Consider the following 21,558-nt stretch of genomic DNA (forward strand, 5'->3'; position numbering starts at 1 on the left):
GATGTCGCCCCACACAAGATGTCGCCCTGGGCGGTTGCCCACGTTTCCCATAGCAGGAACTGCCACAAAATGACTCAAGTAAAAGTGCAGCGTAGTAAAAATAAATTTTTTAAATAAAGCTACTCAGGTAGCTTTTCAAGTATTTTAAGTAACTTCAGAAGTGAGTGTGGGTTTGTTTTTAATCTGGGGTTCTGATCCGAGTGTTCGGGTGGCGCAGGCCTCAGCGGACAGCAGGCCGACCCCCTGCTTGCTCCGGACAGCAGGCCGACCCTCTGCTTGCTCCGGACAGCAGGCCGACCCCCTGCTTGCTCCGGACAGCAGGCCGACCCCCTGCTTGCTCCGGACAGCAGGCCGACCCCCTGCTTGCTCCGGACAGCAGGCCGACCCCCTGCTTGCTCCGGACAGCAGGCCGACCCTCTGCTTGCTCCGGACAGCAGGCCGACCCCCTGCTTGCTCCGGACAGCAGGCCGACCCCCTGCTTGCTCCGGACAGCAGGCCGACCCCCTGCTTGCTCCGGACAGCAGGCCGACCCCCTGCTTGCTCCGGACAGCAGGCCGACCCTCTGCTTGCTCCGGACAGCAGGCCGACCCCCTGCTTGCTCCGGACAGCAGGCCGACCCCCTGCTTGCTCCGGACAGCAGGCCGACCCCCTGCTTGCTCCGGACAGCAGGCCGACCCTCTGCTTGCTCCGGACAGCAGGCCGACCCTCTGCTTGCTCTGGACAGCAGGCCGACCCTCTGCTTGCTCGGGTCAGAGGCTGTTTGGTCTCCGAAAGGTGAAACTGGAGCAGAAATCATCTTTGACCCAGATAATCCTGCCCAGCTGAGCTCCGAATCAGAACCGCTGCTCTGTCCCGGAGAACCGCCACCCAGACGGATCAACTTTGGATTTCTCTCTATTCTTCTCTTCCTGCCGTGTCGGCCGGTGAGGGAGGCGACGTCTCATGAATATTTGTTTATTTATCCGCTCCGGCCTCATTTCTCGCTCATTCTCACTCCGACGTGACGCAGACGCACGTTCGCCAGGAGCGGTCGGCACGGCGCAGCTCTCCGCCGCATTCAGTCCCTTTATTCCCTGATTTTCTGTTGTTTTTTTTTCTGCCCCTCGTCGTGTTTATCACGCAACAGCTTCTGTCGCCTCGGGCTTCCGCCCCTCCACAAGCCCGGAGGAAAACGAGGGACAACGGAGGCACAAGTATGGAAAGAAAGAGGCAGCAGGAATGAAGAACGGCACTGGAGGACGTCCTGCCGCGTTATGTTGTTATGAATTAAGCAGTTTAAAACGTTTCCATCTGAGTGCAGGGCCGGCCCAGGCATTTCTGGGGCCCCGAGCAGATTTTCACCTGGGGCCCCCAGCATGTCAACACCAGATGCTTCATTGTTCCTAAGCTACTCTATGTATGTAAAATGCCTGCTATCATAATTAGCTTCATTTATCGTTAGCTTACATCATAGCAGTACTGCTGTAGCTGTTGGTTACTATAGCAACAGACTTAAAAGAAAGATTTATATTTTGAAATGCAGTGTTGTTCAAGTGACCAATTTTAAAGTAACACAAAATTATTGTAAATAATTATTGTATTATTTCTATAACATTTATAAAAAATAATATAAAAAATGCTTTTGCATTTAGTTTGTATTATTCAGTGTTATTTTAGATATAAATAAATATCTTACAACGCTAGCTTGTTGCTCTTGGGGGCCCCCTGGTGGTGTGGCGCCCTACCCAGCCGCTTACTTTGCATTGATTTGGGCCGGCCCGGTCTGAGAGCGACTGCAGTGGCATAAAAAGTGCAAAATATGCAGAATAATTATTTCTAGTTAACATTTTCTGCATTTGACGGCGTTTTGTGCATTGAAAACTGCCTGCATACATCAGAAAGAACTTACCTGCTGCCCTGGGTGGCAGTATTATGCTGCGGGAATTCAGGGAGAGGAGAGCTGATGAGAGACAAAGACATGACAACATGATTTGTTTAGTAACTGAAAATCTATTCTGACAATCAGATCAAAAATAAATCATTATTAAAACGTTTTAATTAAGCAGGTAAGCCTTTTTTTTTTTACACTAAATTACTTCATTTAAAGACGCAAATAAACAAATAATCCAATTCCCAATTCCCTTTTTTAAAAAAGAAAATAAACATTTTATTGCCTAAAATGCATTAACATTATTTAGTGAACCTGAAGCAAATGAAGCTTCAGGAGTTTTTCAGCCAAAACTCCTGAAGTTTTGGCTGAAACATATTTACGTTTTTAGCTTTGAAACTTATATATTTTATAGTTTTGCCTTTATTACTGCTCTGAATAATTAAGGCAGTAATTATTGTGGGTTTTTTCAGCACATTGCCGTTTTAAGTCTGTATATTCCAATTAATGATTAATCAGTTGCTAAATTAGCTGACGATTATTTCAGTAATCGATTTATTGCGATTATTCCGATTAACTGATTCAGCCCTAATAAAAATATAATGACCTGCAGGAGGAGGAGCTAATATGTGACCCAGAGCCAGAAGGGAAATTATTCCTCTCCGTTTCTGACGCAGGGATTCAGAGGAGCAGCATGGCTCTCTACTCCTGCTCTTCTTCGTCTCGTTCCTCCAGAGATCGTCTCACATTTTCCTGCTTGTTCTCTCCCGACCCAGAGCAGAGCAGGGAACAGAAACCATCTACCTCATGCCACTTCCTGTCGCCATTTCCCACCTCCACCTCCATCACCCCTGCAGCTAAATGTCGAGCTCCGGTTTTCATCCCCACAAACAGCAAGTGAGCTAACTGTAGCCACCGTTAGCTCACACCATTTAGTTCTATTTATTTATTTGTTTCAAGGATAACAACTTGAGACGCATCATCTCATTTTCAAGGGGTTAGCTCCCGTTAGCCACTGTTTGCTCTGGTTAGCTCCCGTTAGCCACTGTTTGCTCTGGTTAGCTCCATTACTGCTGTTAGCCACTGTCATCTCCCGTAAGCCCATCTTAGCTAGGTCCAGTTAGCCACTGTTAGCTTTCGCTCACCAGTGTTTGCCCTAGTTAGCTCCCATTACCCCGGTTTTTCCCTGTTGGCTCTCATTAGCCCCTGTTAGCTAGTTTTCGTTAGACCCCGTTAGCTCCCATTAGCCACTATTTGCCCTGGTTAGCTGCCAGAGCTAACCAGTTTCCTCCTGTTAGAAACTGTTATCTCTCATTAGCCCTTGTTAGCTATCTCCTATTAGCCACTGTTTGTCCCAGTTAACTCCCATTACCTCTTTTGCCCCCATTAGCCCGTTAGCTAGCTCCTGTTAGCCCCTTCTACAGCGCCACTGCGATCGTCTCTCAGGAAAACTGAAAACAAACCGAGGCCTCTGATATTTCCTTCCCTCTGTTCAATTAAACATGGCCTCCATCTGCTTCTTTGTTTTGCTTCGGTTTCTCTTCTGCAATATTGACTCTGGTTGTTTCTGTGATTGTTTCTTAAGACTGTGTTTTATCCTGTTATAACCACAGATGTGCATATTAACACTGGAGGAACATGTGAACAGGGTGTGTGTGTGTGTGTGTGTGTGTGTGTGTGTGTGTGTGTGTGTGTGTGTGTGTGTTTGGAGGTGTGGGGACGGGTTTGTTCTGCTTTAAGGTTCTGTGCCAAATCTTTTTCAGAACATTCAATCTCTGTTCATGTGCCATACTGAGAAATTTATGAAATAATAATTAAAAAAACACGTTTTTCACAACCTTGCAGGAGAGATTGTGTTGCTTGTTCTCCTCCTCCTGCCGTTTCCGGCTCGGTTCTGCCGACCCGCCCTGGGTCCGCCTGCCTGTGCGTGTGGCTGTGTTGTCTGTAGCGCCGTTTGTAGCCTGCGGTGATCACTTGGCTCCAGCAGGCTGGGTTTGCCAAGAGGTCAGCGGCTCTGCGCCTCTGACTCCGGGTTGCTGTCGCTCTCCTCGCCATGAGCGCGTCTGTAAAAGACGAAGCGTTGGGGTTAAAACGCGCCGTCTGCCGTCACGTTTTTAAATCATTCAGTTAAAGACGCAAAAACTCCACATAAATGAGGATTTAGATCCAAATCTGAGAATCAACTAATCTGTCTTTTTGTAACAGAAGCCTCACTAGAGATCTGCTGTTTTGATTGACTCTGCAACGCATTTTAGCCTTTCATTAAGTGTTAGTGACAGATTGCTACGTTTTCAAAATACATCAAATTGTGATGATGATGCATTTTCCAGGATCATATCATCATTTTACAGCACAATAAAGTCACTTTGTTATATTTAGTTGCTATTTTTATTCAAATATGAATATTCTGTATTGTACACAATTCTTTTAAATCTTCATGTAAAAATAAAATCAACAAATTTTGCCCATATTGACTTTGAGTTGTGGGCCATAGAAAATCATTTGAGGGTCCACAAATGGCCCTTGTGCCGCACTTTGGGACACCCCTGATTCAGAACAAGCTGTTCCTTTAAACCGGTAACCGGAAGAGATGTATTAAATTAAGAAGTGGGAAAGTTTTGCCTTTTCTCTGTTTCCCCTAATCAGATTATTGTAATCCAGTTACAAATTATGTTTCAGTCCTGCAGCCTTTGTGTGGGAGAACGAGTGGAAAACGGCAAAAAGGGGCAGAAATTTCAAACAAATTGTCCCGTTTTACATGATATCATGTTAAACGAGGTTTAAATCCCACATGCGTGTAATTTGTCTGTATTTTAAGATAAGCTTCAGCATGAGATTAAGCAGGAAGTTATCATCGGCGAACGAAGGAAACTTCAAAATGCTGACGCGACGCCACCTTGGCTGCAGTCTCACTGAGTGGATTATGCAAAGTCGCCTTGCAGTTCTCATTTTCACCTCGCCGCCTCTCGTTTCAATGTGACCCGGGGGTGGAGAGGGAAGTACATGAGAGATAAGAGGAGACTTCATGAAATCCAGGCTAATTTAAACGTGACGGAACAGCGAGGCGACTCGATCGCGGCGCCGCTTTACCTCTCTGGGTCAAACAGTCGGGATGGGAGAGGAGAAGAAAAAGAGCAAAGGATGAGGTGGAGGAGACGGAGGACGGGGTTTTCCAACAAGTAATTGGCAGCTGATGAAGCACATTTAGACTTTTGTGATGCAAAATGTGAAATTTCAGATATTCTATTTCTATCTCAACTGTTTATAAAAACAGCTCAAACACGTAAAAACAAACGCCGTGTTTTTCTTTTTGGCAGCATGTTCATGTTTTCTAGTATCTGGAAAAATGAGCCGTTTCTCAAACCTCCGGAATGTGACACCACAAATCAGCAAATCAGCCGTTACCTAGCAACGGCAGTGGAATTCCGCCCGTCGCCTAGCAACCCGAGCTGAGCTCCAGCTCATTTGGTCAGCTGGTTTTACTGCTGAGCAACGGCTGTTGGAACAGACACGTATTTTCTTTTGTAACTTGCCATCCAGAATCCAGTTGCTGCATTCTTGTTGGTTGTGCAGGAGGCTCCACTACTGCTTTTCAAATTTGTACAGTTGTATAATTTTCCGTCTGTTTGTAGCCATTTTCATGTGTGAGTGTAAATGTTGAGCTGGGGGGCAACTTAATGTAGAGCTGAGGTGTCGATACCTGTCCACACACGATATGGAAGGTATAATAAGTTCATTACATTTTTCTTTGCACACAGTTCTTCTTGGATAACGATATTTTAGTTTTCTCAGTTCTGTCCATTTTTAGCTCTTTTCAGAATGAGCTCTTCTAGAGCGTCTTTTTTAGGTTCAGTCCAAATAAGCTGCTGCAGGCCACGCCTCCAACTCAGCCTTTACACTTTTACCTTTTCTTGACACTGTTTTCTATTTTGTTGGCCAAATATTTACCGTTCTTGATTTGCGATTCTTGATTTTCAAGGCCCACAGATGGCCCATGAACCACACTTTGGTCACCGACTTTAATCTAAGAAAACCCAGCTGACTGCATAGTTTCACTCACTTCTCAGCAATCCCTCCTCCTGAACAAGCATGTGGCGACAGTGGGAAGGAAAACAAGTCAATCATCTTGCTAACCTTCTAGCAGCTTGTTGAGTTTTACAGGAAATGTGTCACACGTGTGGAGAATCGTGACGTTTTCGTCATGTCCGCTGCTCCTCCTGGCTTCCTGCTGCGGTGCGGCGACCTCCGTCTGGAGGTGAAGGTCGCCGTCCGTCCAGCCTGTGGAGGTCAGAGGCAGAGAAAAGGTTCCTTTAATTTGGCCTCAGGTGATGAACGGCCGCCGCCGTCTGCACCGATGCAGCTGCTGTAAAGCGTAACCTTGGAGACGGGGTTAATCATCCGTCGCTTCCCCTCCCCTTTTATCTGCCGTTCAGGTGTTTCACTGTATTCCCTCCTTTCCTTTCAAGCTCTCCGTTTCTGCGCCTCCATCTTTGTGTTCGTCCTGCGGAAGGACATTTGTTTTGCTGTGGGGACAGAAGAGGATCGACATGGAGAGATGAGTTATTGATTAGGAAGCAGTGAGAGGGAGAGCAGGAGAACGAAGACGGGACGACACGCATGTCACACGACCTGCATGCAAAATCTCCATAGCAACCAGTCATGCATGTAAACAGCAGCAGAGTCTTTACTGTTTAGTTCGCAAACTAAGTATTTAGCTTCGAACATAAACTTTGCTTGCTAACTGAATATTCACTTTGGAGCTAAATATTTAACATCAAATGCTTTAGTTTCCCAACTAAAGATATAGATTAGAGCTAAATATTTAGCTTTAGAGCTAAACATTTAGCTTTAGAGCTAAACATTTAGCTTCGAAGCTAAATATTTAGCACTAAAGCTAAATATTTAGCTTTGAAGCTAAATATTTAGCTTCGAAGCTAAATATTTAGCTTTAGAGCTAAATATTGTGTTTGGAGCTATAAATGTAGCTGAGAGCTCATCATTTTGTTTGCAAACTAAATATTTTATTTGGATTTAAGCATTTAGTTTATAGTAATCAAGCTAAATATGTAGTTTGCTAATTAGCTACAATATCAAATGTTTTGAGGCCTTCAGGAAACGGCTGGTTCTACTGATGTTTATTTATGGCTATCAGAATAAACGGGGCTGAATAGAAATCAGAATCCAACGGTCATTTGAAACATTTTTAATATATTTTCTTAGATTTAATTTGTTATGAACTACTAAGTGCTGATCCATCACATGTCTAACCTCCATTTGGCATTTTTGCATCAGGCATTTTTTCGCACCTTCAGCTTTGGGGCCGCGTAACCATGGTTACAGCAAAGATTTACATTCAGACAGAAAGTAAATTTCAGACGCTGCGATTTCCCCGGATGCAGCCGGTGTTTGTGCAAACATGAAAAACTCGTCATAATCGGTGGATTTTCCAAAATGTTTCTGCACTCAGCGAGGCAGAGGACTGAACCGGACTGGACCGGACCGGACCGGACCGGACTGGACGGGACGGAACTGGACCGGACTGAACCGGACCGGGCTGGACGCGACATCTGCATTCTGTGTTTTTATCGATTTAAATGTTTCAGATCTTTAATTATTTCTTAAAGTCATAAATAACCTGGGATTTTTAAAAAAGGTAAACAGTTTATAAGAAACAGAAACGTCTTTAATCGTCATGGAGGAAAATGGTTTCAGTTCAGCATAAAGGTTCTGTTTAAGGTCACGGGCACAGCATCTCAACCAAGCCTGGACTTTGACTAGGCCTCTAAAGAACTGGAAAATATAGGAAAAAAGCAAATCAGACTTAGACAACATGGATGGAAGGAAACAGGGAAAAAGGAAGGCAAGAAGGAAGGAAACTCAAAGGAAGGAATGTTTATGTTGAGATTTAATAAAGTGGAGAATCAAATTTATTTTTGCTCGTTTTTTTCTCTGTTAATCCAAACCTTCGAAACAAGATAGAAAAATTACTTATTTTTCCATCTGTGATGTTTCCAGGTAAACTCCATGTTAATCACATCATGATAAAAACACACAAACGCTTCGGGCCGCATGAGGCTCAAAGGGAGAGCCGGTAGAACCGAACCAGAAGAGAACCAGTTCTCCCAAAAAGAATCAAGATGTAATTCATTCCAAGGATTCGGCGAGGGACGGCATCAAACGCACAGCTGCCCATCAAGAGAAGCTTCTTCCTCTCTGTCTAACCGGCAGCATCAACACAAACCAGTCCGCCCCGCCCCGCCCCGCGTGCGGCTGCGCGCTGCGATGACGTCAACGTTCCAATGCGCACGTGGAACGCTTTGGGGACGTAGAGCGTATTATGACGGTGTGGCAGACAGAAAAAAACATAAAGGTGTAAATTTCTGCCAAAATATTTTTTGACTAATCTTTGAAATTTTCTAGAAAAAAAGTGGAAATTTCTGAGCTTGAAAAGATGCAAAGAAGTTTAATATTTTTCTGACTCCGAGTTTTTTTCAAATTTTGAAATTAACCACACAAAAAAAACAGATTTTTTTTCTTGCAATTTTTCAACTTTTCAAACTCAGAAATGTCAAATTTTTTCTAGAAAAATTCTGAGATCAATCTCAAAAATTCCTTTTTTTCCTCATATTTTTTGTCCTTTCAAGTCCAGAAATGTCCCTTTTTTCTAGAAAAATTTCTGACATTTCTAGCTTTTTTTTTTTACTTTTCACATTCAGAAGTTTAAAAATGTTTTCAAATAAATTTCCTTTTCTAGAAAATTTCTTGATTATTTTCGACATTTCTGAGTTTTCTGGTGGAAATTTACTCATTTCTATCTACAATGTCCCTAATACGCCGTCACAGATTTTTATTGCATAGTTGTTTATACTAATTAAACCCGACCGCCATGACACTTCTCTGTGAACTGTTTAGTCTCCGAAGCGACCCGCATGCGCAGAAGAACGTTGACGTCACACAGTAGCGCTCCGTTTACGGAAGTATTGCTGGACTGCGCCGTTTATGGGTTGATTTTAAATGTTATTCAGCGATGGGAGCCGAAAATATCGTCACATGATCATGACAAGACGAAGGAAGGTAATAAAAATACAACACAACTATTAGCAACAGCTTTATGTCCGATTTAGTGCTACAGAACTCGGATTTTGGGTGAAAAGGTTGGAATCGGCCCGTTTAGTCTGCGGTGAAGAACCCGGATTTTTCTGATTTGGAGGGAAAAAGGCGGATTTGGGTCGCATTTGCCTGCTGTGTGAACGTAGCAAGCCATCAACAGAAGGAGATGAGAGTTCTGGAGCTGATCGGATCACAGGTGGATAATTATCTGTTATATTCAGTTTTTCAGGTTTCTGCAGACAAAATGGGACAAAATCTATAGAAATGTGATGCCGATGAGATGCATTTACAGCCAATCAGCATCCCACGCCTTGTTGCACAGATCTGCAGACTGAAGTGGTTTTTTTTGGACGTGACTGACATGGCCACAGCTGGGAAAAGTTGCTCTCACTCTTTTTTCTGTGTGTTTTTGTTACATGTGGAGCTTCCTGAAACGGCCTATTCCAAACAAACCTGCAGCTCTGTCACAATGCTGCTGCAGCAGCAAGTAACTCCAACTTCACATTTGTCACCATATTCAACCCGTATCTGAGTTTTCACTGCAGTCTTTTCATCCCAAAAAGACGTAAATATCTTGTTAGCAACCTCAAATGTTTAGTTTTAGATTGAATCTAAATATTTAGTTTACGACCAAGTTAGTCGTAGTAAGACAATAAAAAAAAACTTAACGAGAATCGTCATAAAATTATGAGACTAAAGTTGCGGTTTTATGCAAACAGTCTTAATCATGCGAGTAAAGGTAAAATATTGTAATTGAATTTCATTCACATTATTGAAATATTACTTTATTCTCATACATTTATACTTTATTCATGTAATACTTTGTCTTCATTCTTGTAATATTACGACTTTTCTCATGTTATTTCAGATTAACTCTTGTACAACTTTATTCTCATATGACTTTATTCCAATTTATTTCATTATTATGGCCCTAATATTCTGTCGTATTAGAAGAAATATTTAGCTCCTTCATAATTTGTATGCATACTTTTTAATCAGTAAAAATTGTGCTTTAATTTGTTTTAAGCATATTTAAGCGTGAAATAAACATTTTATATTTTGAAATTGTTGACAACGGCCGCACAGAATCACTGGAAGGGCCGCAAATGGCCCTCTGGCCGCACTTTGGACATCCCTGTTTGTTTTAGCGCATACGGAAATTTAAATTTCCCATCATGCACTTCTGTTGCAGCGCTGCAAACGTCGGACCTGTTTACGCTCGATGGAGGGGGCCTGACGAGTAAACATCATTTATAGTCGGGCGCGAAGCGGCCACCTCTCCATTAGACGGATGATGACGGAACCATGGCGCTTCTCCGGTCCTTATTTTATTTTTTTACAGTGTGTTGCCTGGTAAATGAGCCAGCAATAATAATAACAATAATAATAATAATAATAAAGTGGCGTGTGGAGTGGAGGTTTGACGTTTTTTTTAATACCACGGGGGAGAAAATGACGCGGTGGTGGCAACGAATGAATTAAGAGAAAAAATAAATCGTGGGAAATGGAAAGAAAAGAAGGAGGGATGGAGGAAACGCACGATCGATGATCAGTGAAGTAGCATTAGCATTGTTCACACATCTCTTTTCCTCCTGCGGCCCATCTTTCTTCTCTTGCTGCAGCGTTGCCATGGTGACCGAGAAAGGTGGGAATACCTCTGTCCTTCAGAGAGAAAGAGAGATGGGAAGAGACGTGGGGCTGACCCTGATAAACCCAACGTTTTCCTCGACAAATAAGGGAATTCTGGAAAATAAAAAAACTACATTTTGAAGAAAAATGTAACACATTTTTTAGACTCAGGATGCAGCGATCCGCTTTTTTCTCCGGTACCGATATCTGAGGTTCAGCATCAGCTGGTACCGATCCGGCACAAAACTTTACCTGGTATTTTTTGTCTAGTTTCAACTGTAAACGTCCGAGTTCACTTTAAATGAGACAAAACTATCTTACAAGTAACTTTTCAGAAATAGAGAGGAGATTGTTTTAAGTAAATAATTCCTTAATATTAATTTAAAGTGCTTGTTTTAGTGAAATTATTTCATTTATAACAAAGAAAAATGTCTTGCTAATAATCTACCAGTGGAACTAGAACGTATCCATCACTATTACGCAATTAATTTAAATGCAAAATTTACATATTTTGTACAGTTTTGGTTTAATTACTGCTCTGAATATGTTGGTTTTCAGCAAATTGATGTTTTTTTATTTATAAAAACTCCAGTTGGTGATTAATCAATTGCTAAATTAGGTGATGATTAATCGCGATTAATCATTTCAGCCTTATTCAGTGTTTTTCAAAGTGGGGGTCGTGGCCCCCTGGAGGGCCGCCAGGTGGCACTAAGGGGACCTCAGAAAGTTGGAGGGAAGATGAGAAAACCTATTTAAAAATAAAGATAAAATATTTAAATATAAATTATTTAAACCAGGTTTTATATATACATATACATATCTGTTTTTAAGTCTTTATTACAAAATAAAAGTAGAAGGTGAAGACGCAAATAGCCTTTATTGTCCCACAGAAAGCTCATTTTCTGATTGGCTGCCTGTCAAATGTATCAAACTGTTTTCTTCTGAAGCTAGAAATATAAAAGTTCCCGACAAGAAAAACAAACCATATTAAACAAAATTAGATCAGGTTATATTCCTATCAAAAGAAAGGATTGAGATGGAAATGTTTATCTGCCAGATGAAACAGAACTCGTTTCAAACTAAAATCAGAAGGTATGAGGTTAGCATTGATGCTAAGTGGATACAATAATACTAATTGTGAGTTGTGCATCACGTTTTTGACCTCTAACTCGTCCTGGTGACCTTCAGGGTCGCCATGAGGGACCCGCTCCAAGCCAGCCCGTCGTGTTTCCTCTCCTTCCCTTTTCTCCCACATCGCTCTCACCTTCGTGCCAACCTGCTGCAGCGATCCTCCTCGAATTCATTTTATTGGCAGCTAGCATTTCCATGGAAACATCTCGAAACCATGGCAACTGTTCCAACCGAGCCAAGCGCTTTCAGAACTGCTGCACACTCTGCTTCTACTCTCCCTCGCGCTATTTTTACCCCCGTCTCCTTCCTCCTCTCCCGTTTACCTGCTCTCAGATATTCACACGTTACACCTGTGGGATTCATCTACGGTCCGACTGCGAGGCTGGAAAACTGGGAACTTCATGCAGGAAAATCGGCTCTGATTTGAAACCTCAGGCATCATTAAAAGGTCTTAAATTCACAAATATAAAACTAACACCTTAAAAGGTCTGAAAGTAATTGAAAAACAATAAATTGGCCATAAATACGTTGATCACAAGTCTTACATTTTGTCGTGGAAGGATTATTTAGTTTCATATTTTAAGTAGTTTTAGTTTTTCTGGCTGGATTTTACAGTGAAGCAAAGCTTTGATGCTAAGTAGCTGCTAAAATACCCTAGCTAGCTAGCTACACTGCAAAAACACAAGATCTTATAAAGTAGTTTGGTCTAGTTTTATTATTTTGAATAAAATAACAGAAAATGACTACATTGACATAGTGACCGAAAAAAAATTCAAACACTGCAAAAACACAAAGTCTAACCAAATATTTTTGTTCCAGTTTCTAATGCAAATAACTTATTACATTTGAAATAAGACAAAACTAACAAGTACATTTCAGCAATACAAAGGACTCAATCCTTTGATTTAAAAAAAAGTATTAGTTTCACCGACAGATTATTTGCATCAGGTTTTTGACCTCTAAAAACCTGATGCACCTCACTTAACATCTATTTTACAAGATGTTAAAATGAGGGGGCTGCACAGTGGCGCAGTTGGTAGAGCTGTTGCCTTGCAGCAAGAAGGTTCTGGGTTCAATTCCCGGCCTGGGGTCTTTCTGCATGGAGTCTCCATGTTCTCCATGTGCATGGTGGGTTTTCTCCAGGTACTCCGGTTTCCTCCCACAGTCCAAAAACATGACTGTCAGGTTAATTGGCCTCTCCAAATTGCCCCTAGGTGTGAGTGTGTGTGTGCCTGGTTGTGTGTCTCTGTGTTGCCTTGTGACAGACTGGCGACCTGTCCAGGGTGACCCCGCCTCTCGCCTGGAATGTTAGCTGGAGAGGAACCAGCAACCCTCCCGACCCCACTGAGGGACAAGGGTGCAAGAAAATGGATGGATGGATGTTAAAATGTCTGGTTATAGGTGAAATATTCTGTTACTGAATTATAAAACAAGCTTCTATTTCTTGCTGAAAAGTGACTTGTACGTTAGTTTTGTCTTAATTCAAGTGTACTTGCTAAGATTTAGTTTTTGCAGTGTAATATTTAAATATTTCCATTTTTTGTTGGTGTAATTGTTTTAATGAAAACTGCTCCAGGTGGTTTTTTTTACTTCACCGTTCGACAGCAGATGAGTCTCTCCAACCCTGAATTCAGCGAGGAAGCAAGAAAATAAATGCTCAACAGCAGCGCACTCTAAAATAATAACACTATTACTAAACATAATGCAGATGAAAGCACAGCCATATACACAAGCCTGTTCCCCACAGACCTCTGGATTTGCTCAGTGGGAGAGAAAAACAATTACAGCGGCATGAAATGAATAAAAGGTATATTCAGCTATCTGGGTCCTTTGAAGATGGTTGAGGACGAGTAAGCAAATCTAATTCAACGGCGGCGGGTTTTTGGTAGCAGAGAGGAAAAAAATCCCAAAGTGCAGAGATTAGACGGCAGTACTGGCAGCTTCTTCTTCCTCACCGGGGAATCGTTTCTGTGTGTGTGTGTGTGTGTGTGTGTGTGTGTGTGTGTTGGATTGCAACAGACCAATCTGCTCTGCAAAAGAAAAAAAAGAAAAAGAAGCCCTCCATGTCTGCAGGATTCCTGGGAGCTGATGATGAGGTGAGGACATTATGATCAAACGCATGCAGAGAGAACAAAATGAGCGCATTCGAAAGGAGAGAATTTAACTAAATAAACGAAGAGTCCAACAACGACGCGCCTCCGTGAGCCAGTCCTATGAAATTCATCCCGTTTCTGGAACCACGTTAGACGGAGCAATGCAGGAATAATTTATAGGAAAAGTTTGAGGTTTTCACTACAATGTTCGATAAAGAAACATAAACACATCGGCCTTTACCGTGGCTTTGGCTCTTCAAATTACACATACTGATAAAATATTTTCTCAATCACATTCACACCACCACTGTTCAGAATTTATTTTTATTATTTTTTGCCATGCATTTTGAAAGGTAAAACCATTTCCCTGTTGAAACTTGATGAAATAAAGGGGCGAGGCCTGTCGTAATATTAAAACCTAAAATAAGTTTTTCTTGTATTTTGAAGGCAGAAGCTCACATCAGTTTGGTTTTTATGGGGAAGTTATTTAAAAACGCTGGGATAACTAAAAATACTTTAGTTAGGTGTCTGCCACTGGATCCCAGGTATGTTTTCATTACAACATGATTTATAGCTGCTTAAGCTTAGCAAAAAATAAACCCACCACATGGTGTTTAATGCTGTAGAAACTGGTATTCATGAGCTGAAAATCATTAGAAGTATTGCTTAATATAATTATACCAGTTTTCGTTCTGAAAATTATTTTTAAACTGTTTTTAATCAGGCTTTTTAACTGTGTTTTGATTAAATTTAAATTTTTGATGATTTTTATTTTATTTTTTTATAGGGAACTTTTTACTCTATTGATCTTTTGCCAACTACGTCACTAAATCGTTGGAGACGCCATGATGGACGTCGGAAGTGAGGGACAGAAGTATTGATCAGAGCGACTGAAATTGTTTTCCAAATTTGTTTTTGCCAGTTTATTCATGGCTTTTACTTGTTCGAGTCGAGCTCATTTATCAGCGAACGTAACAGACCTGGTTGGGGCTCACAGTTGGAAACAGCTAGCTTAGAAACCGACCCGGACCGCCTCTCTCCTCTGGGCTCATCAAATTACCGACTTTGCCTGAATTCACACCACATGATTTATGTCACTATGTCATAAACATCGTTTCCCCTTAAACCGGAGCATTAAAAACGTTCAAAAGACGAGATGCTAACCAGCATATGCTAGGCTACATGACGGTGCGGTATCGTCTCCATGGTTACCAATGGTTCGACGCCTTTCTTCTCCATAATGCGACATTAAATATCTTTAAAATGTAAAGTATATAAACGTTAATCTTCTTACCTTGTAAAAAGTGTTCGCTGCAGAGGTTACAGATGTGTTTTCAGACTAGCTTTAAAGGAGCGCATTGGTTGTCTTGACGTTCATCATGGCGGAGTGGGCGGAGTTACGAAGAGCGTGACGTCATGTCCAAACGGTCAATACTTTATTATATCGGTTTTAGTTCTGAAAACGATTTTTACTCTTGTCATCACTTGTTTCAGCCCGAGCTAAAAAAAAAATGTTATCACGCTTTTTAAGCATGTTTTGATGAAATTAATAATTTTTAAATGATTTTTTTTTTTTTTTTTACAAACTTTTTACTCTATACATAAATTCACATCAGGTCATGTTAGCAACTTTTTTCTTATCCTGTGATAATTAGCAGGATTCCTTCCTTTAAATAACCTGGTTAGTCCATGTTTCTCGTGTGTTTTTGGGATTTTTCTGACTGTTATCTCCTTCACACTGTGCAGATGGATTTACATCCACAATATGTGATTCATTTGTGTGTGTCAACACATTTAACACCTCCACACATTTGCATGCCTGTGCACACCCACACATTACTTATGTGAACCTTCTGTTGCTTATATTTATAAATGAAAACCTAAAACTGTCACTGCTACATCACAGCTGCCCAAATTGTTTTTATTCCCAATCTTGCTGCTTTAAAAATTCGTCTGCATTTGATTTTTAAATCGGAACAAAATGTATAAGTCATGGAAATGGTTTTGACAGCAGCCTGTTGAACTGGAACCAGCAGGAAGCCAGTAAAGAGGAGTTACCAAGTGGTTTTCTAAAGCAGCTTCCTTGAAATAGTTTCCTTTTTCTGGTAGTTTTGGTGCTTAAAATTATAGTTCGGAGCATAAACGTTCCAAAAATGTGATATTTTAATAGAAAATCCGTGTTTCTGGGTATTCTTCATCCTGCTGGGATTTCTGGGAGAAGCATCAATGTATATGAACTTATGTTTTTAGTATGAAAAATAATAAAATGTATCATAAATGGTCAAAACTCTGACAAACAACCCATATTCTTGGTATGTGTAGAATATTCACCAATAGGCAAATTTCGGCTGAATATATAACCTTAATGTAATAAAAACTCAATTTTGCAACTGTTTTGTTTCCACTAAGTAAAAAATGCAACTAAAATCTCATGTAAATAAATTTGTTCATTTATTTATTTATTTATGTTTGGGTCATTAACAAACTCCATCACTTTCCAACCACTTCCTGAAGACGACATTATTTGTCTCCTATAGTGATAAACTGTTGGATTCCTGTGCATTTTTAAATTCAGATGTTTAAGTTTTCTCCCATATTCTCTTGTAAATATTTCAAACATTTTACTTAGACTCTAAATAAATGAACCTAAAGCCCTAATTTTAGTTATTATGTCAGTTTTGACTCCATCTGTTTCAATAGGAAAACCTCATTGGAGTCGGACCCTGTGGGAATGTCCTGTAAAATTAGCTTTACTGGAGTAAATCCAGCTGGGAATCTGCTGCCACTCTGGGAACTTTCAACAAGGCAGAGAGCGTGGGGATAAAAATACACGGCCCTCTGACCCGGCGGTACCTGGGGAACGGGACGAGTTGTGATGAAGGGAAAAGGACGCCTGATTCTCCGCTGACCCGGTCCGTGTTTCTGGGAAATGGATGGTGGCACTAAAATAAAGCAGCTCCAAATTACAAGAGGAAAGCATCCAGAAACCTGATTTCCTCACAATCTGTGTTTTATTCTCCCCATTGTTTAACTATCACATCCAAAGTAGAGACAGGAAACTGCTTTTATTCTCAATATCTGACAAAACGGTTCTGGTTGTTTTTGGAAATAAACTAAACCAGGCTTTGCTTTTCCTAAACTAATAACTTGGTTTCTTAGTGTTGATGCTAAAAGCTGCTAAATATAAATTCATTTAAACCGTTTTGGATGGATAGATTGTTGTTTCATCGTTGGTTCTCCTGACTGGACGGTTCCCAGCGGCTCAGATGAGTCGGGTTAACCCGCTCTTGACCCAAAGCCTGTGAAGTTTGAATTTCACTGGCGCAGTCTGTTTGATGAGCGTCTCTCCTGCCTTCTTCACCTCCGACGGACACATCTGAGAGACCAATTTGTCCAAAACGATGGACTTTCAGCAGATGGAACGGCTGAAAATGTGGGACGCTCTGAAGTTTTCAGAATAAGAACCTTTTTCTCGGCAGCTTATCGGCTAATTTCAAAGCTTTTTTGTTTTAGCATTTTCCCCTGGTTGGTGCGATGATGCAGTCGAGCTTTAACCTTCATCCACCCTGAGATACATTGAGCTCATTACATGGGTCACGACCCCGGGGAGGGTTTGGGCTCCTCAAACAACGAGCACGATAACGCAGAACGTAAGTCACACCGGCTTTCATTAGAGCAACCGCAGCAACACAACAGTTCCCACTGTTCACGTTCTGAAATGCCAAACTTTCCTCAAAGTGGTTTGTGTCCACAACGCCCATTTCTACTAACGTTTGGCATTGTATTGTGGAGAAAAGAAGAAAAATTCACATCTTGCACATTTTTTGTACTTTCATTTGGGTTTCTGCTGCTTTTGAAAACAACCCAGTCATTTTGTGATTTTGTCACTAAAATGTTTTGTAGTGTCTGGAAAACGAGTCGTTTCAAAAACCTCCAGAATGTAGCGTCACAAGTCAGCAAATCAACCATTACCTAGCAACCCCAGTGGAATTCCACCCGCTGCCTAGCAACCCCAGTGGAATTCCGCCCGCTGCCTAGCAACCCCAGTGGAATTCTGCCCGCTGCCTAGCAACCCCAGTGGAATTCCGCCCGCTGCCTAGCAACCCCAGTGGAATTCTGCAGCTGAACTCTGGTGCAGACCTAAAAAAGCAAACTCTGGTTCGGTTGCAAACATTACGAGAATGAAGTCAGAATGTAAATGACACTTTAATCTTGTACGATTTAATTCTTGTAATTTTCGTACAACTGTTTTTTGTAATACCGTGGCTTTAGTCTAGTATAATTTTGACTCTTCTCAATTGATTTTTTCGTAATATTACAACTTTATTCACAAAATTGACATTATTCTTGCACAACTTTTTTTTATAATTTGAAACTTTGTTCTCATAATATTGTAATTCTTGTACAACTTTTTTTTTTGTATTATTTCGACTTCATTCTGGTAAAATTATGACTTTATTCTGGTACTTATGTCCTAATTCTCCGTCGTAGACTCCTGGTTGGAACAATCCAAGCCTTTCTGTTTCTGTGCTGTGCATTAAACTCTGTGAAGTTTCGGCGCGCAGGTCAAAGGTCGCGGTCCTGTGTGTGTCTGTTTCATTTTTAGTTGCTATACTGTAATTACCCCGATGGGAGTCGCGGCGCGGCTCTCTTTCACTCCAAGTCTGTGATTTCATGTATAATTACTTGCATAATTACCGTTCCCTCCATCCCACTGTTTCAGGAGGTCTGTTTCTGTCTCACTTCGCTCACACGTACACAACAGCAGTCGCCCCCTCCCCCCTCCCCCGCCTGCTGCTGAGGCTTGTCACTTCTCTTTGTCTCGTCTTCGTCTCAGGCAGGCCTGTTCTAATATTGGAAAAGCAGCAGCAGATACAGTGGCACTGCCATGCTAACTTATTAATTATGCAGTCGCACATCACAAACTTGACGAGCCTTAAGGTTTGTCACAGGGAATGTGGGGAAAACAAAACACTCCATTATTATTATTATTTTCTTTTTTTCCCTGGTAAACAGCAGCGGCTTCACCCAAACCGTTCTCCTGTTTGCAAAGTTTCGAAAGGCTTCAGGATGATGCCAGCAGACACAATTAATGTGATTGCTTAGCAACTGAGCGTCGGATTTTAAGGTGAGGCGAGCTGAAGCAGAATATTGAGGTTATGCACCGTCTTCCTGAAGGATGTGTTGTTTTTTTTCCCCATGCGGTGGATCCCCAGCGCCGCTTTCATGTGTCAGTCAGCGGAGAGACGCGCCACGCTGCGTCTCGGGTTAACTGACAAAAACGTTATGTCAACATCCGCGCTCACGTAAACACGCCTCAGCAGCCGGGAACGGCCCAGTTTCAGGCGGTTCCCGGCTGCATATGGAGGCAGAGCAACCAAATATTAGGCTGAAGTAAGAGGAGATCTACTGACGTAAACACAAAAAGAAATTACTGAAGAGGGAAAAATGTTTGGTAAAAAGTTTACTCAAGTCCTGAGTAACTTGATCAAATTATCAATCATTTAATATTTAAAATTTACATCATCAGACAAACCAAAATATAAAGTTAAGTGGGAATTTTGGTATTTTAAGGACCAAAATGACAATAATTCATATAAGTAACAAAAAAATAACAAAATCAGGCAAAATAAAATGTTTCAGATTCTTTCAATAAAAATGTATGAAACTTTAACAGAAGCTGCAGGCGTGTCTGAGTCTGGTGACGCTTTGGTTTAATAAACATGTTTGTTTTCATTCAGTGGGTAGAAAATACAGAAATTTTACTCAACTAAGAGTAAAAATACTTTATAATAAAATTACTCAAAAAAGTTAAAAATGTAATTGAGTATGTGTAACTAATTACTATCCAACTTTGATGTATGCTCTGATGCAAACCTAAACAAACATGCAAAAAAAAAGGAAAAAACAAACGTGTATGCACTACATCCCACCCATAGGGGCGCTGTGCTGGAAGGGGCGCCAAACAACGGCGTAAAAATAACTTCTAGTTAGCATTTTCTGTATTTAACAGCTGCTTCATGTCTAAATGAGGGAATCTATAACACCTGCAAGCACTTAACTTTATATTTTGGTTTGCCTGATGATGTAAATTTTAAATATTAAATGATTGATAATTTGATCAGTTACTCAGGACTTGAGTAAACTGTTATTTACTATTATTATTTACTTGAATTAAATTTTGAAAAGAAAAAAAAGTAGCTAAAACTTTTTTTCCTCTTACTCAGTTTGGAAGTAACTACTTACATTTACTTGTGTAACTTTGACAATACGTATGTTTAGGAGTATTTTTATTATGTTGTACGTTTTACTTTGACTTGAGTAATGTTATTATGAAGTATTTATACTTTTACTTGAGTTTCTACCCACTGAATGAAAACCAAACACCAAAACGTCACCAGACAGACACACACCTGCTGTTTCTGTTAAAGTTTAGTACGTTTTTTATTGAAAGAAACTGATTTGTAAAACTTTCCCTTTGCCTGATTTTGTTGCTTTTGACCCTTAAAATACCAAAGTTTCCACTTAACTTTACATTTTGGTTCGTCTGATTGTGTATTTTTTAAATATTGATTGATAATTTGATCAGTACTTTTAAACAAATACTTTTTTACTCTTGAGTCATGTCCTGGACAGCTACTTTTACTTTAGTCTGTTATCTACTGTCGGTTACATTCCGGGTTATTTTGCCCTCGGATTTGGACTCGGACCCTCCTGATGGTCAGCTGTGCTCTTACGCCCTCTGCTGGACACACCGTGACCTCACGCAGCCTAAGGTCCTGCTCTCCGCAGTTTTTGCGCTACATTTGATCGGTGCATGCATGTTTTCTGAGCCGGCTGGTTCAGGTATGAGCACGCCAACCCCGCGCAGGGTAATCTGGCGCCTCCCAGCAGAGTCGGCGCTGTGTTTGTTTTGCGGGTGTGTAAATTAGCGGTAATTCGTTTGCTCAGTAATGACGTGGGAGAGCTAATTAGGCCAGCGCTGATGGGTGCATTAATTAGTCTCTAGCGTGTGATGCTAATGAGGCCCTGATTTGGAGCGCGTGTTTGTGTACGTCGTGTATCTGAGAGGGCCTCGCGCGCGATAGGTCAGTGTACCGTCAGCGCACGTGCGGCTGGTGAGATGATGGGGCCGTATCTGTGAAGAGGCTCTTTAATCCCTGTTATTCCAGCATGTCTGCCATGCCTGGCTGGGTGTTGAACCTTCCACTCAACCATCACACACTCAGGAAGCAGGAGCCGGTTTTTTTCTACGGCAGGCCGTTGCGGCATAAAATCTGTCCCGTGTGACCGCCACGTAATTACGCTCTACAGTCCAGATATGGAAAAAATACAAAACTACAAAACTAGATGGCCCATTTAAGATACCTGCGTTCATATTCTGACAAGTGAGAATAATAATTCAATTGAGATTTCAAAGTATCGTCTCAAATGACGTCACATGATTCGTCATCTGAACGTCACTTCCGTTTTATATTGTATTATTTTGCAATATAAAAATACAGAAAAAACTCAAATAAATATTGAGAATAAAAGCCAAAATAATACAAGAATAAAGTCTTAATTTAATATTTAATTTCCCTTTTGGATTAATAAAATGTTTCTGAATTCGGTTGAATTAATTCTTTAACTCATAAAACTGACTTTATTCTCATATTTCAACTTTATGTGTGTAAAACTGGCTGTTTTCTGTAATAATCATGACTCATCTTGCAATATAACTTTATT

General features: G+C 41.0%; 1 long non-coding RNA gene across 6 annotated transcripts in view; it reads right to left on the reverse strand.

Annotated features, from left to right (window-relative positions):
• LOC103468973 (uncharacterized) overlaps nt 1-20,038 on the reverse strand; it is a 50,627-nt gene extending 30,589 nt beyond the window's left edge. Inside the window, exons 1-6 of one of the 6 annotated variants that reach the window (XR_014088741.1) lie at nt 15,125-20,038; nt 6,245-6,390; nt 6,002-6,145; nt 3,694-3,930; nt 1,889-1,939; nt 1,676-1,772 (exon numbers count right to left, since the gene is read on the reverse strand). This is a non-coding gene — a long non-coding RNA (uncharacterized LOC103468973). The remainder of the gene's footprint in view (nt 1-1,675; nt 1,773-1,888; nt 1,940-3,693; nt 3,931-6,001; nt 6,146-6,244; nt 6,391-15,124) is intronic. The other 5 variants (XR_534278.3, XR_014088740.1, XR_014088742.1 and 2 more) reach the window with 5 other exon arrangements.
• Nucleotides 20,039-21,558: the final 1,520 nt, after the last annotated feature.

This window comes from Poecilia reticulata, chromosome 8 (genome assembly GCF_904066995.2).
Source record: "Poecilia reticulata chromosome 8, P_reticulata-male-v2, whole genome shotgun sequence".
Classification (NCBI taxonomy): domain Eukaryota; kingdom Metazoa; phylum Chordata; class Actinopteri; order Cyprinodontiformes; family Poeciliidae; genus Poecilia; species Poecilia reticulata.